This window comes from Manis pentadactyla, chromosome 4 (assembly GCF_030020395.1).
Source record: "Manis pentadactyla isolate mManPen7 chromosome 4, mManPen7.hap1, whole genome shotgun sequence".
In the NCBI taxonomy this organism is placed as follows: domain Eukaryota; kingdom Metazoa; phylum Chordata; class Mammalia; order Pholidota; family Manidae; genus Manis; species Manis pentadactyla.
In genome coordinates this window covers 125,970,055-125,982,724 of record NC_080022.1, presented here as the reverse complement: position 1 = coordinate 125,982,724, position 12,670 = coordinate 125,970,055, and positions in this window count along the sequence as shown.

Here is a 12,670-nt window from a genome sequence, read left to right as displayed (position 1 = left end):
AGAAAACCTGAACAAGCCAGCTTCTGAGACACATGTTGGGATGAGGGCGCTGACAGCTTCATGTAGACCCACGGCAGTGGTTCCTGAGGAAGCTGGCTCACTTCAGGTGAAGGACACGTACCCGGCAGGTTTCGTTCTGTTTTCTCAGGGAAACCAGGCTCTTTGGCAGCCCAAATCAAATTTTGGTTTCTCCAAAATGCTTAGCAGTGGCCAGATTTCCTTTTTGCACAGAATCCTTAAGAAAGACCTGGACAACCATGAGCAATGTTGGCATCATACTCATAACCACTTTTTAGACTTTTTGATCGCCAGTCATTGCACTGGTTCCCCTGAATTTATTATTTTATTTAATCCTCTCAAAAAACTTGGAGAATCGGTAGTAGCTTCCTCATGTACTAGCCGGCACCCTTTCACAGGCAAGTGAAGACACTGAGATCTAAAGTTGCAGAAGCCAAGCACAGGAAATGCCAAGTGGAGCCTGTCTCTGGAAGGACAAAAACCTAGGGCTCCAATGTGGAAAGGGCACTTGTTGCCTTCTTTCCTCCCAGCTTTTATCTTCCCCTTAGCTTATGCCCTGCAGAGGTGGTCACTTTACATGCTTTTCATAAAAGTAGGGGCCTTGCTTTGTTACTGCAATATTCCCAGTGGCTAGAACAATGCCTTGCCCCTGGAAGGCACTGACAATGTACCTGTTGAATGAATGGGCAGGATGAAAACATAGTATGGACTTTTGAAAGCCTCATAACTCAGTATCAAAGACACTGGCATTTCCTGGTGTGTAGCATGTCCCTGTGAGCTTACTGTAAGGTGCCACACCCTGGCCTCTCTCTAGCCAGCCTCAGAATGGCCTCCATTTATAGATTATTACAGCTTCTTTCTCTCAGTTAGTAGTTATCATTGCAAATACTTTTCTAACATGAAAAGTGTGAGCCTATGGGGTAAAACAAGATCAGAACCCTCTTTTTTCTATGAAATACATGGGCAGGTATGTACTCACAGCTGCCCTTGACTTTGGGTTACTGAAGAGGCCACTGCCATTTTTTTTAAAAGCACTGCTTCTTAGAATCTATCAAATTTCATTCTGCTTCTATAATTGCAATTTGGCAAAAAGCATCCTCCCAGGCATTGAGTCCTGAAGAAAGTCAAGCACTCAACGTCCAATCTCCATACCAATAATGAAAGGCTTGGACAAAAGGTTCAAGGAATCCTCTGGTTCGTTCTAACCTTCCCTTATTTATCACTCACCCACACTTACACCTAGCTACCATCAGTATTTTTTCAGTACTTGAGACCAAATCCAGTATGTTTTCCTCCACTGGAGCATTCCAAGAAGGTGCTCTCTTTCTTCCACGTCAGTTTCAGGAAGGCATCCCAATATTGGCACTTAAGAAAATACAAGACCTCCCAGAAAAGGAAATTGACAATAAATAAATAATACATTATATTTATGTTGCACAATATAGAATTTATTAAAATATATAATGTCAGGTTAGTAGAAAGGTCGATCTATAAAGCAGTGCTGTCCTACAGAAGTTTTTAATTCCTAGTAGTCACATTTAAAAAGTGAAAAGTAAATACATTTTAATAATGTATTTTATAAAACCAAATATATCCAAAATATGGTAATGTGTAGCAAATATCAACATTGAGATATTTTTCATTATTTTTTCATGCTAAATCCTCAAAATCCATTAAAAAAAAAAATCTTTGAAACCCAAGCGTATTTTACACTTCCAGCATAATTCAGGGTGGACGTTAAATTTTCCATGGTTAAAGTGAAATTTGTATTACCATCAAACAATAATGCTATTTAAAAGGAAAATCTTTCATACTCCTTCAGTTTTTACATTTAAATTATAGTTAAAGACAATTAAAAATCCAGTGGTGATAGTCAGTAGTGACGATATCCACATGCAGCTGGTGACGACCACATCGGCCAGCAAATTATAGGGAGTTACTGGGAGGGGGAGGCTGTTTTAGATAAGGAAGTCAGAAAGATCTTGTGTGAAGATGACACTCAAGTAGAGACATGAATGGAATGAGAGAGGGAGTCTGCCAAGTTGTGAGGGAACAGCATTCCAGAAAAAGAGAAATAAAAACTGCAAAGGTCCTGGAAATGGAATCGTAAATATCCCAATGCATGTATAACCTTCAAAGTCATGAGCTTGGGAGACTCCGCGTTCTAAGGATGTCATCATGGTGCAATATCTCTCTGGTGTTTAGGGCACAGAATTCCTAAAATGTGCATTGATTTTTCTTTTTGTTGTTCATTAGAACACAACAGGGCATTCATCTCCATTATGAGAAATAAGTAAAAGGAATTTAGGACTAAATTTGCCCTCAGAACTAAGCCAGATGTCTCCCTCTGGCTTGGTGGCAAGCACACCAAAGAGAAATCAGAAGAACAAAGTTTCTGGATCACACCTGGCAGCGAGGTGCTGCTGCCTCCCACCCCACCTCTGCCCTTGAGAAGGGTTCATGGTGGCCATCTGCATTTAGCTAATCTCAGTGTTATTTTTCTCTTGGCAGTTTTCTGGACAGCTGACACCTTTGACAGAGATATCAGAAGTAGGTTTCCAAACAGTGCTATCCAGAGCCCACTCAGAGAATCTGAGCAAATGGATTAAAGCCCTCCTTATCTTCGCTTTTTCTTAGGCAAGTTAGACAGAGGTGTGTAAGCTGCTGAATAACCTCAACTAAGGACAAAATGTCTAGAGCAACCAAATGACCAAGAAATGAAAGGCTTCTCAAGTGGGCCCTCAGTTCCAGGGCTGGGAGCACACAGAGCTCAGGAGAGAAGTCAGGAAACAAATTCTTCTGTATCCACACTTCAATGTCTAGTACAAAAGGCAACATGCACAGGATTGCTGAAAATGAATTAGAGAGATTGAAGGCCTTAAAATAACAAAATAGATTTTGTTAGGGTGATTAGTTGATAGCTTGTTTTTCTTTTATGAAAATTTAATAAGTAGTATTAATTAAATGTTGAAAAACAAAGAAAAGATGTTCAACATCACCAATCACCAGGGAAATACAAATCAAAAACACCATGAGGTATCACCTCACGCCTGTTAGGATGGCTATCCCCAAAAAGATAGGGGATAAAAAGTGTTGACGAGGATGTGATGAAAAGGGAACCCTCTAGCACGGTTGGTGGGAAGGTAAATTGGTCCGGCCACAGTGGAGAGCAATACGGAGGTTACTTGAAAAATGAAAAATACAACTACCATATCATCCAGCAATCCCGTCTCTGGGCATATATCTGAGGGGGATGAAACCACTATCTCAAAGCGCTATCTGCACCCCCATGTTCATTACCACATTATCCAGAATAGCCAAGGCATGGGAACAGTGAATGAGATGTTGGGGTACCTTTAGACAATGGGACATTGTTCAGCCATAAAAAAAGGAGAAAATATGACATTTGTGACAACATGGATGGACCTTGAGGGAATTATGGTAAGTGAAATAAGTCAGAGAAAAACAAATACCATACGATCCCACTTATATGTGGAATCTAGAAAAGCTGGAGTCACAGAAACAGAGAGTAAAATGATATTGCTAAGGGCTGAGGGAAATGAGATGTTGGACGAAAAACACAAACTTTCACTTATAAAGATGAATAAATTCTGGGGATTTAATGTACAGCATGGTGATTATAGTTAATAATTCTGCATTAGGTACTTGAAAGCTGCTAAGAGAGTAGATCTTTAATGCCACAGAAAAGGAACAGCAATTCGATGACATGTTAGAAGTGACAGTATGGGAGCTAATGCTCTGGTGATAATAATTTTGCAATAGGTAAGTGTACCAAATAAGTACTTTGTAAAGTAAACACAGTGTTATATGTCAACTATATCTCAGTTAAGTTGAAAACAACATTGTGAAACAAAAGCTCGCAACTTTTTATTTAAGGTTAGTCCTGTCAGTCTTCCCGTTCCTGCCAGCCTTGGTGGAGATGGATCCAGAGATGGTTTGCTCACCTTGTCTCCAACCTGTCCCTGGAAACAAAGTTCCAGGAGGGTGAGTGTATACCTGTCTCATTCACCAGGTAGCCCCAAAACTTCACATAGAAGGGATGCTCAGAGGCAATTTGTTCACCATTAAAGGGACAATATTATGGAGGAAGTCACTGCCCAGAATACAGGACAGGAGAAGAAATGCAGAGAACAGGAACCATGTGCCTAAGGGGGGAACATTTGGAGGGAACTTGAACTTGACCATCTAGCTCTCTAACACCAGCTCACCTCTGTGAGTGCAGCCAGCATCTGTGGCCAACGCCAGCTGACAAGGAGCAGGGGCACTCATGCTGCAGTCCAACCTCTGAGCTGCTCAGGACCACAAAGCCAGCTGGTCCTTTTGTCCCCTGAGAGTAGGGGGACCATATAATTTATTATGCAAACTAGGACACTCTATAAGTAGAAGGGGACAATAATAATAATGTGGCACAACAGAGCAGATAGGGAGCTATGGTGTCCTAACTAGAATGCACCATTAGCAAAAATGTCCAGCTTTATGGCAGGATCTATGATTCTAAACCACGACATTTACTAATGGGCTAAAAATCTGCCTGGTTTTATTAAAGACCGAGTATTCAGTGAATCTAGCAATAAATATAGCAGTATGCTGTCATGTAAAGCCCATTGGGCTGGGACATCTGGTGGTATGGACTACTTTATGGGGGCTTATGGTTTTAGAGGACTCTTCGGGTTTGAAGAGCAGGGGTGAAGTACAGAGGAAATACGGGCAGGAGGAGACACATTTCAAAACTGCATTTCCATAGATACTTCGAAACACTCCTAAAGTAAGACCAAATAGTCTAAACTGTTTCTGTCAAATTATATGATATTCTTTTATCTGGAGTGGTTTTGGCAGTGTCCAGAATAGAATGTGGGGAGATAGAACTGCCCACCGTCTTGACCTCCCATGTTGCCATCACCAAGCCACACCATGCAGGCACTGCCTAGATTTGCAAACATCCGAAGCTCAAGTCCTCCTCCGTAAAGCCGAGCCCAGAGGCCTTCACCCCTGGGTTTCCATCAGGCCCGGACCTCTGACTTCACCCTCCCACTGACCTACAGCAAACAGCTGACGTCATGCCAAGCCCTGCAGACCTACCAGAGTGATTCATTTAGTAATATTTGTAATCTTTGAAAGATGAGGTTGCTCTATAAAAGAGTTAGAAAATAACCATGACTTCAGTAACGTGTTAGCATGCATACCTAGGAGTCTCTCCTGTCCAAACAATTTTATAATTGCCTGCTCTCTTACTTTCTTGCGCTGGCTTCCTATTTTTTTCCCCCTGCTCTGGTGCTTCTAAAGTCAGATTCACACTGGGATAGTTTGCAAACTCCCGTGTTTTCTGCTTGGGCCCATCTGAATGGAGCGGTCCTCAGTGTCTTCACAAATGGTATTTCCATTAACATTTCTATTTCCGTCCACTCAGGGCACCTAAAGATTTCCCACCAAGATTTACATCAACTATTTTAAGAAAGTGCTTTTAAAAAGCCAACGCATTGGGCTAAGTTTAAATCTGATTTTCTCAAGGGATGCTTAAAAGAAACACACAAGTTTTTTTTTTTTTTTTAAAGAACCTTTGTAAGTTCAAAATAACATTCCGAAAGGACTCACTAGGAAAACATTCAGGGGAAGAGAAAAAAAAATTTTTTTGCATTTGTGGCAGACCTGGCTCAATTCTAATACTCTATGTTTATTTTTTGACACAGAAAAGTCAACTAGCCATAAGAGTCACATAATAATTGAAAGAAAAAGGGGTTCTACTTCTCATATCTAGAATATTTATGACAGAGGGAGGAGTCAAGTCTGTCTAAACCCATTATTCAGTAGACCAGGTAGAAAGAGAAGATTTTGACGAACAGTGGATCAAAGGCAGAGCTTTGGAGACTCTCTCAGATCTTACAGGAGCAGCATCAGAAGCATTCCCGAACTATGCCAGCTAGAAGTTTCCATCAGGTCAATGACCCATGATCTGATTCCATAGCCTGATGGAATGTCTAATATGCTTGGACACCTGCCAATCAGGAAGATAAGTCGAGGACGATTACTTCAACAAAAACTTAGAGTTGAAGTGATTGTTCCCCTAGGCATGGAGGTAGACCTCTGCTGGCAGAGTGGGATGAATGGTTCATCAGTGAGAAGGACATTTTGCTGCTAAAACTAAAAAGCCTTCCTAATAATGGCCTAATCATAAAAAGAGGTCGGAGAACAGGGGCCTTTGCTTCGGGCTGCATGGTAATACTACAGTCCCATCAGGAAACCCTGGCTCTTAACTCTTTCCTCTGCCATCTTGAGCTTGTGGCTTCCATTTGCCAGATTGCCTCATGGTCCCAGATAGTTGCCAGGCCACTATCCATTATGACTGCATTCCAAGTAGGAAGTGGGGGAAAAGTGTCATCCCCTCTCTTTTAAGAGACTTCTCAGGACTCTCATACAATATTCCCATTACCCCTCATGGGCCAGAATGTGTTCACATGACAGTCACTACCCACAAAGCAGGCTGAGCCACTGTAGAAGGGTGCCTAGGAGTCCCTTCCACAGACTGCACTGAACCTTTTCTTGTCTTCCAGAGGTGCCAACTGAGCATTTCAGACTGCAAAACCCTTATGAAGGCTTGCTTACCATTCGACATAAAAAATAACCTGGGAGTTGGAAGAGAAGGCCCTGATCTATGCTCTATAATAAATGGTAAATGCTTAATCCTTAAGATAGCAGGTAATTGTATCTCCTGTGCTGTCTCCTGAAACGAGTAAGAAAAGAAAGCCCATGTCATAGTCCAATAATGATATGGTGTCCTGAAGTCACTTTGGAAGGAATATGAGAAAACCACCAGCTTCTAGAGAACCTACCCCTAGTGCCTGTAGCTTTCATAGCCAGACATCCCAAGGTCTCCCTGTGTCTACTGAGAATAGTTTAAGGGGTGCCAACTGGTTGGAATGGCAAAAGAAGAGGGGGAAGTGAAGGTGGTAAACTTGTCTTGAAAGTGCATTTCCACAGTAGCTTGATGTCCAGGATATGCCCCAAATCTGTGCATTTCAAGTTTAGTGATCCCCTCCTGTGATGAGACAGCTCCATCAGGGAGGCCAGCCTGCACTGGAAACCCTGTCAGTGTTCCCGTACAATGAATGTTTACAAACAGGTGCTGCCCACCAATCAGGCTGTATTCACCCTTCCATCCGGGGGCTACTTCCCAGGACACCTGAGATCTCAACTGAAAATGTTAAGTGGATCTTTCAGTTTTGAGTATTTCTTTCCATCTAATTCCACAATACTTAAAGGGGTTCTTTCATACCAAAATACATGGTAATTAAAATAAAGGACTAACTAGAGAATAACTATGTCTGTTATTTATACACTTTGGAAGGAAACACATCTGGTCACAAAAGTGTTGCCTGAAACCATGAGCTACAACAAAGTCCAAAAATATGGCACTGAGGGAGTTTTTTAATGTTTTTTTCCCAGCTTTATTGAGGTATCATTGGCAAATGAAACTGTAATAGAGTATCCGGTGTGGTGATTTGATATATGTATACATTGTGAAAAGATCCCCCCTTTGAGTTAATTAGCACACCCATCACCCTACATATTTATCTTTTTTTTATTGGTTGTGGTGAGAACACGTAACTCTCTTAGCAAATTTCAATTATACAATACCGTGTTATCAACTCTAGTCCCCATGTCACACATCAGATCATTCATCCTATAACTGAAAGTTGGTTTGCATCCTTTTTACAACCATTCCCTATTTCTCCACCCATCACCCCTAGTGACCACTTTCGTACTCTCTGTTTCTGAGTTCCACTTTTTTTGCTTTCTGTATGTTTTTACATTCCACATACCCTACACTCTTTTCAGTAGTCAGATTATTAATGGAATGAACAGGAAAGCGTGCCTATCCTGGTCTGTTCTGCCTCCTTCTCATCCCTTTGCCCAGAGATACACAACCTAATGTGCATGAATAGGTTCAGGAATCTCCTAAAATTGTAAGTCAAGTTGTGTGTATTTGTGTATTTGCAGTGGGGCTGGATGCCCATCAGATTCTCAGAAAGATATGTGGTCCTTAAAACTGCCGCCCTGACATTTTATGCAAGGAGCTATGCCAACTTCCCGCCCCAGTCCAAACACACAAGGTCATCTCGTGTCCCCATATCTGCCCGGGGGCAAGGAAGGGGGCATTCAAGACAGAGAGCCATTTTGTCAATCTGGGAAACTCCAGCTCAATCTCAGTATTCCAGCACAAAGCCTGCATCCTCTGTAAAACTCCCTACCTCCTCTAAGCAGGTAAAGGCTTTCTTTGCCCAGGCTGTGCTACCTGCATCGTATCTCATCCCAGTGTCTGGTAATAGTTTGCCTGTTTTTCTACTTGTTTGTGAATTTCTCTGAGGCTCCCATTGAGTTCATGCCCATGTCACCTAGTACTGCAATTAGCACATTCCAGGGAGTTCTCAAGGGACGGGTGGGTGGGTGGATGGACAGACAGGACAGATGGAGCCTCTCCTTTCGTTGCCAATTCTGCATTATTCACAGATTCGCTTCTGTTCCCTATCACAGTAGTCAGTTCCTTATCTCCGGGCTAATATTAATCACAATGCCTGAAATTACTGAATGTTTACACTTTAAAATAAAAAATCCTGATTAATTGAACTTTGATCCAGCCGCTTCTGTTTTCTCTGCACCAGTTTTAGAGCTGCAGCTATATTCTATAAATGGGTCTCGTTTGGCTCTCGAGTAACAAATAGTGCTTTCTCTTTGATGGGGGCTGTTCCATGCTTCTGCCTTTTTGTAGAAAGAAAACAACTGCCAGTCTCAGGCTTATCTGAATCTAGCACCACTTCTCACAACTTGTTTTTGCTTTGGCTGCTTCTCATGGCTCTCTGTCTATTGCCCATCCCCACCGGCAGCAGTAACTAGATTTTTTAAATTGTCCCTGTGGTTCCTTCCTGGGTTTTATTCAGTTTTAACTTGGCAGTGCAGACTGCCATGTTTTCAGTATGCCTGTCTTGAAGCTCACTCCCAAGAGTGAGTGGACTTCCTCTTCTACGCTGACAAGCTGTGAAAGAGCGAAACATTGAGGGAGGCGGGAGTTACTGTCTCTCAAACTGGGAGTTTGCAGACTTAGAGCGGCATCTTGGATGAGGCTCATTATTTGTGGAAAAGGCAAAAATAACTTTTTAAAAAAAGAACATCTCTGTTCCCTCCTGAAGCCATCTCACAATGAAATCAAGATTTCTCATGAAATGGAGAAACCTTTAGTATGGCCCGGACGTGTCCTTCTGTACTTGACCATGCCACATGCAGTCTAATGTAAGCCACTTTAGGGTCCAGAAAAAGCTAATAGAGGCTTAATGATGAGGTAATGAGAACGGAGGTCATGGGTGGGAAACAGGTTTTCCTTTTTCTATTTGGAGCCACACAGCCATGGGAAAATCTCACTTGAAGACCAGGAATGACCAAAAAAGAAACAATTGAAAGCGAAGACTTAGGGAACCTTTTCCTTACCTGATCTTAAAGTCAGCACACGGGATACCATGGTTTAAGTAACCAATCACTATGTATGTGTGTACTTCTCATGAGCATCAGCCCAGGCAAAAGAAAAGGAAGGAGACAAGGATAAACAGAGGATTGGAGAGAAGGGAGAGAGAACCAGGTGTCTGGAAAAGTAGGCAGTGCTCACTTCGTGCCAGGCACTGTTCTGCGTGCTTCACACCTGTTGACTGTGTTGACCATGTAACAAACCACGGGACCCATTCAGTGGCCTCTCTGCAGAAGTAAAGCACAGAGAGGTTAAGGAATGTGCCCAAAGTCAGCACAGCTAGCTGGTGAGAGGAGCTGGGGTTTGAACCGAAGCAGCCAGGCCCCAGGGTCTGTGCCTTAAGGACAATGGGGTGATGAGCTGGCAGGCTCTGCTGGGGACAGACATGACTGTAGCCCTTCAAAATTCATATGTTGAAACCTAAGCCCTAATGGGAAGATATTAGGAGGTGGGGCGGGGCCTGTGGGAGGTGGGTAGGTCATGAGGACAGGAGCTGTCCCTAATGGGATCAGTGCTCTTCTTAAAGAGACCCACAGAGTTTCCTGACCCCTTCTGTCATGTCAGGACACAGGGAGAAAACCGTCATCTATGAACAAGGAAACATGAGGGGAATTACCCCAGGGGACATCCTCTCCCCGGGGACACAGCCATCCAGGGACTGGTCCACAGGATGGGCTCCAGAGAAGCCCAGACCCATTGCCTCCAGGAAGGACATCTCCAAAGGACCATGCCAGCTCCGGAGCATCCTGGGCTTCAGGGCCAGAATGAGTGTGAGGACAGTGGGGCACTCGCCTGCCAAGGATACAATATTTCAGGGGCCACCAAAGATCTTAGTAATCAAGGTGGATCCAGTGTTAATGCAAGGCTTTCCTCAAATAATGCAAAAAAATCCCATGATAAATAACAAAATTTCGACTGGCCTCAACAGGACCAGGGTCAGGGTGGAGAGAGAGTTAAATCATGCAAGTGCAGGCTTAGATTTTGACTTTAAACTTTTGATTTTTTTGTCTACCATGGATTTTTTTTTTTACACTGGCTTGAAACTTTTTAACTGTTGCCTCCAAATACCATGTACCTTCCCTGCTGACTTTTCTAGTACCCCTTACACTTTGCCCTGAGCAAGACGTGGCTCGCCTTGGTCTCAGCTGCTCAGGGATCTTCTTGAGGCCCCTATTGCAATCACATCACAGCTGAATTTCTCCCCTTGCACCATCCTGCCAGTTTTCCTCATTCCCTTGTAGGAATTATTCCCCAGTCATTGCCAGTTAAGCCTCCTACGCCCTAACAATGGTGGAGTCAATTTCCTGGAGAACCTGACCAAGGCAGAGATACAATGACATAGCGTAGACAGCCTATACGGCGGGCAAACCCAACAAGTTACTGCAAGTGTGATCCTGAGCAACGCGTGCAAACTCCGTAGCTCGGTTATCCTCCAGTAGAAAATGAGAACAATACTGCCTAGCATTCATTTAATCCTGCACTCTATGAGGAGTAAATGAGCCAATCTAGGTAAAGAATTTTGCTTAGTGTCTAGCAAATGGCAGGTGTTCGGGAAATGTTCTCAGCCCTCTCTGGGTTTCATCTTCACCTTCCCTCAAGCCCTTCAACAGGCTGACGCGATAAGCACGATATCCTGTCAGGACAAGACTAGAAGCCTGGGGGAAGAGGGTGAGACTCTGTTTCATTGGTTTTTCACAATCAGCCTGGGTCTGTCATCCTCCTGCAGCTAAATCAATAATCTTTATCCTTTGGCTGCTGATAATTAGACCCCACGCTTCCTGGTCAGATCTGTAATGTGTGAGGTCTTCTGTCTTAGTTGTTTCTAAACATGTGTGATTAGGGACAATTAGGGACTGGTGCGCCTGCCATGCTTCTGCTTTCGGCTGCGAAGGAAGTCCTCAGGTACCATTATCGGGAGTCAGGCAGCAGCTGTCAGCCACAGCCTCAGGAATCCACGGGCACATTCAGACCCAACACCAATCTTGCTGACCTTATCTGTGTTCCCCAAAGGCCTCTGACTGTTTGTTTCTCACTGATAGGGAGATCTGGCATCCCATTTTCTCAATGACCAGAAAAAGACTCTTAAATAGCAAGAAACTAAAATAGGTGTCATGGAATGCCAAGGAAATCAGGAAAACCAAAGAGAGAATACAGTTGCCTCCTTCAGAGAGTTTCCAACATTCCAAGAGAAAAGAGGGAATAAACACACACACAGAAGGAAAACCCATAACCACAACTTATGATACAATGGGCCCATCTCCCTGCATGCGGCCTGTCAAAACCCATTAGGGCTCGTGTGACACCCCCACTGTCGAGCTCTCTCTATCCCATGCCCGCTCTCTACCCTCCCCCTGACAGAAGAGATTCTGTAGCACATTGTAATGCTGTAACAATAGCGTATGAGCATATACGATAGCACATATGTAATAGCATACTGAAATGTTATTCTTTCTAGATGCTTTTCTTCAAATGTGGATGGCTTCACTCAGTCTTGAATATTTTTTTCACATGGCTTTTCCACAGTATTTTGTGCAAAAGAGGTGCTCGATAAATGCACACAAATGCATGGCTGTGGTAGAAAAGGCCAGGAGCCATGAATATAAAAAGGAAGAACAGGTTTCCAGGGGAGGTGATTTTTTTTCTGAGACAGCTTTTGAAGGAATGGAGCAACGTGTTCCTCTGGAGTTTGGAGTTATAAACTGGAGCTCCAAAGGCCACATTCCTCGATCCACACATTTCCTGGGCTGGCATGCTGTTGTGAAATTTTAAAATCTGATTGCCTGTGGCGAGCATACGCATTCCCTGCTGAGCTATATTTCCAACCACTTCCTGTCTGCTTTCAGGCATCTCGGGGCTGCCTGGCCCCTGTGGCCATTTGAGTTTGTCTCCTGTCATGCAGCAGCCGCCGCTTCCTTCTCTGGAGTTGCATCTTCCTGGACTAAGATGTAGTAAGTCCTCAGCCATCTCCTTAAATGAAGGTTAAGAGCTCTTCTTTCAGAGCCAAAAATGAGATCTGGGAAGAGAAGGGATGGAGCAGTCATTGAGTACCCACCACAGAGCAGGGCTTTATTCTGTGGCATCCTCACCACCACCTTGAAATCAGGTGTCACTCATCCCCAT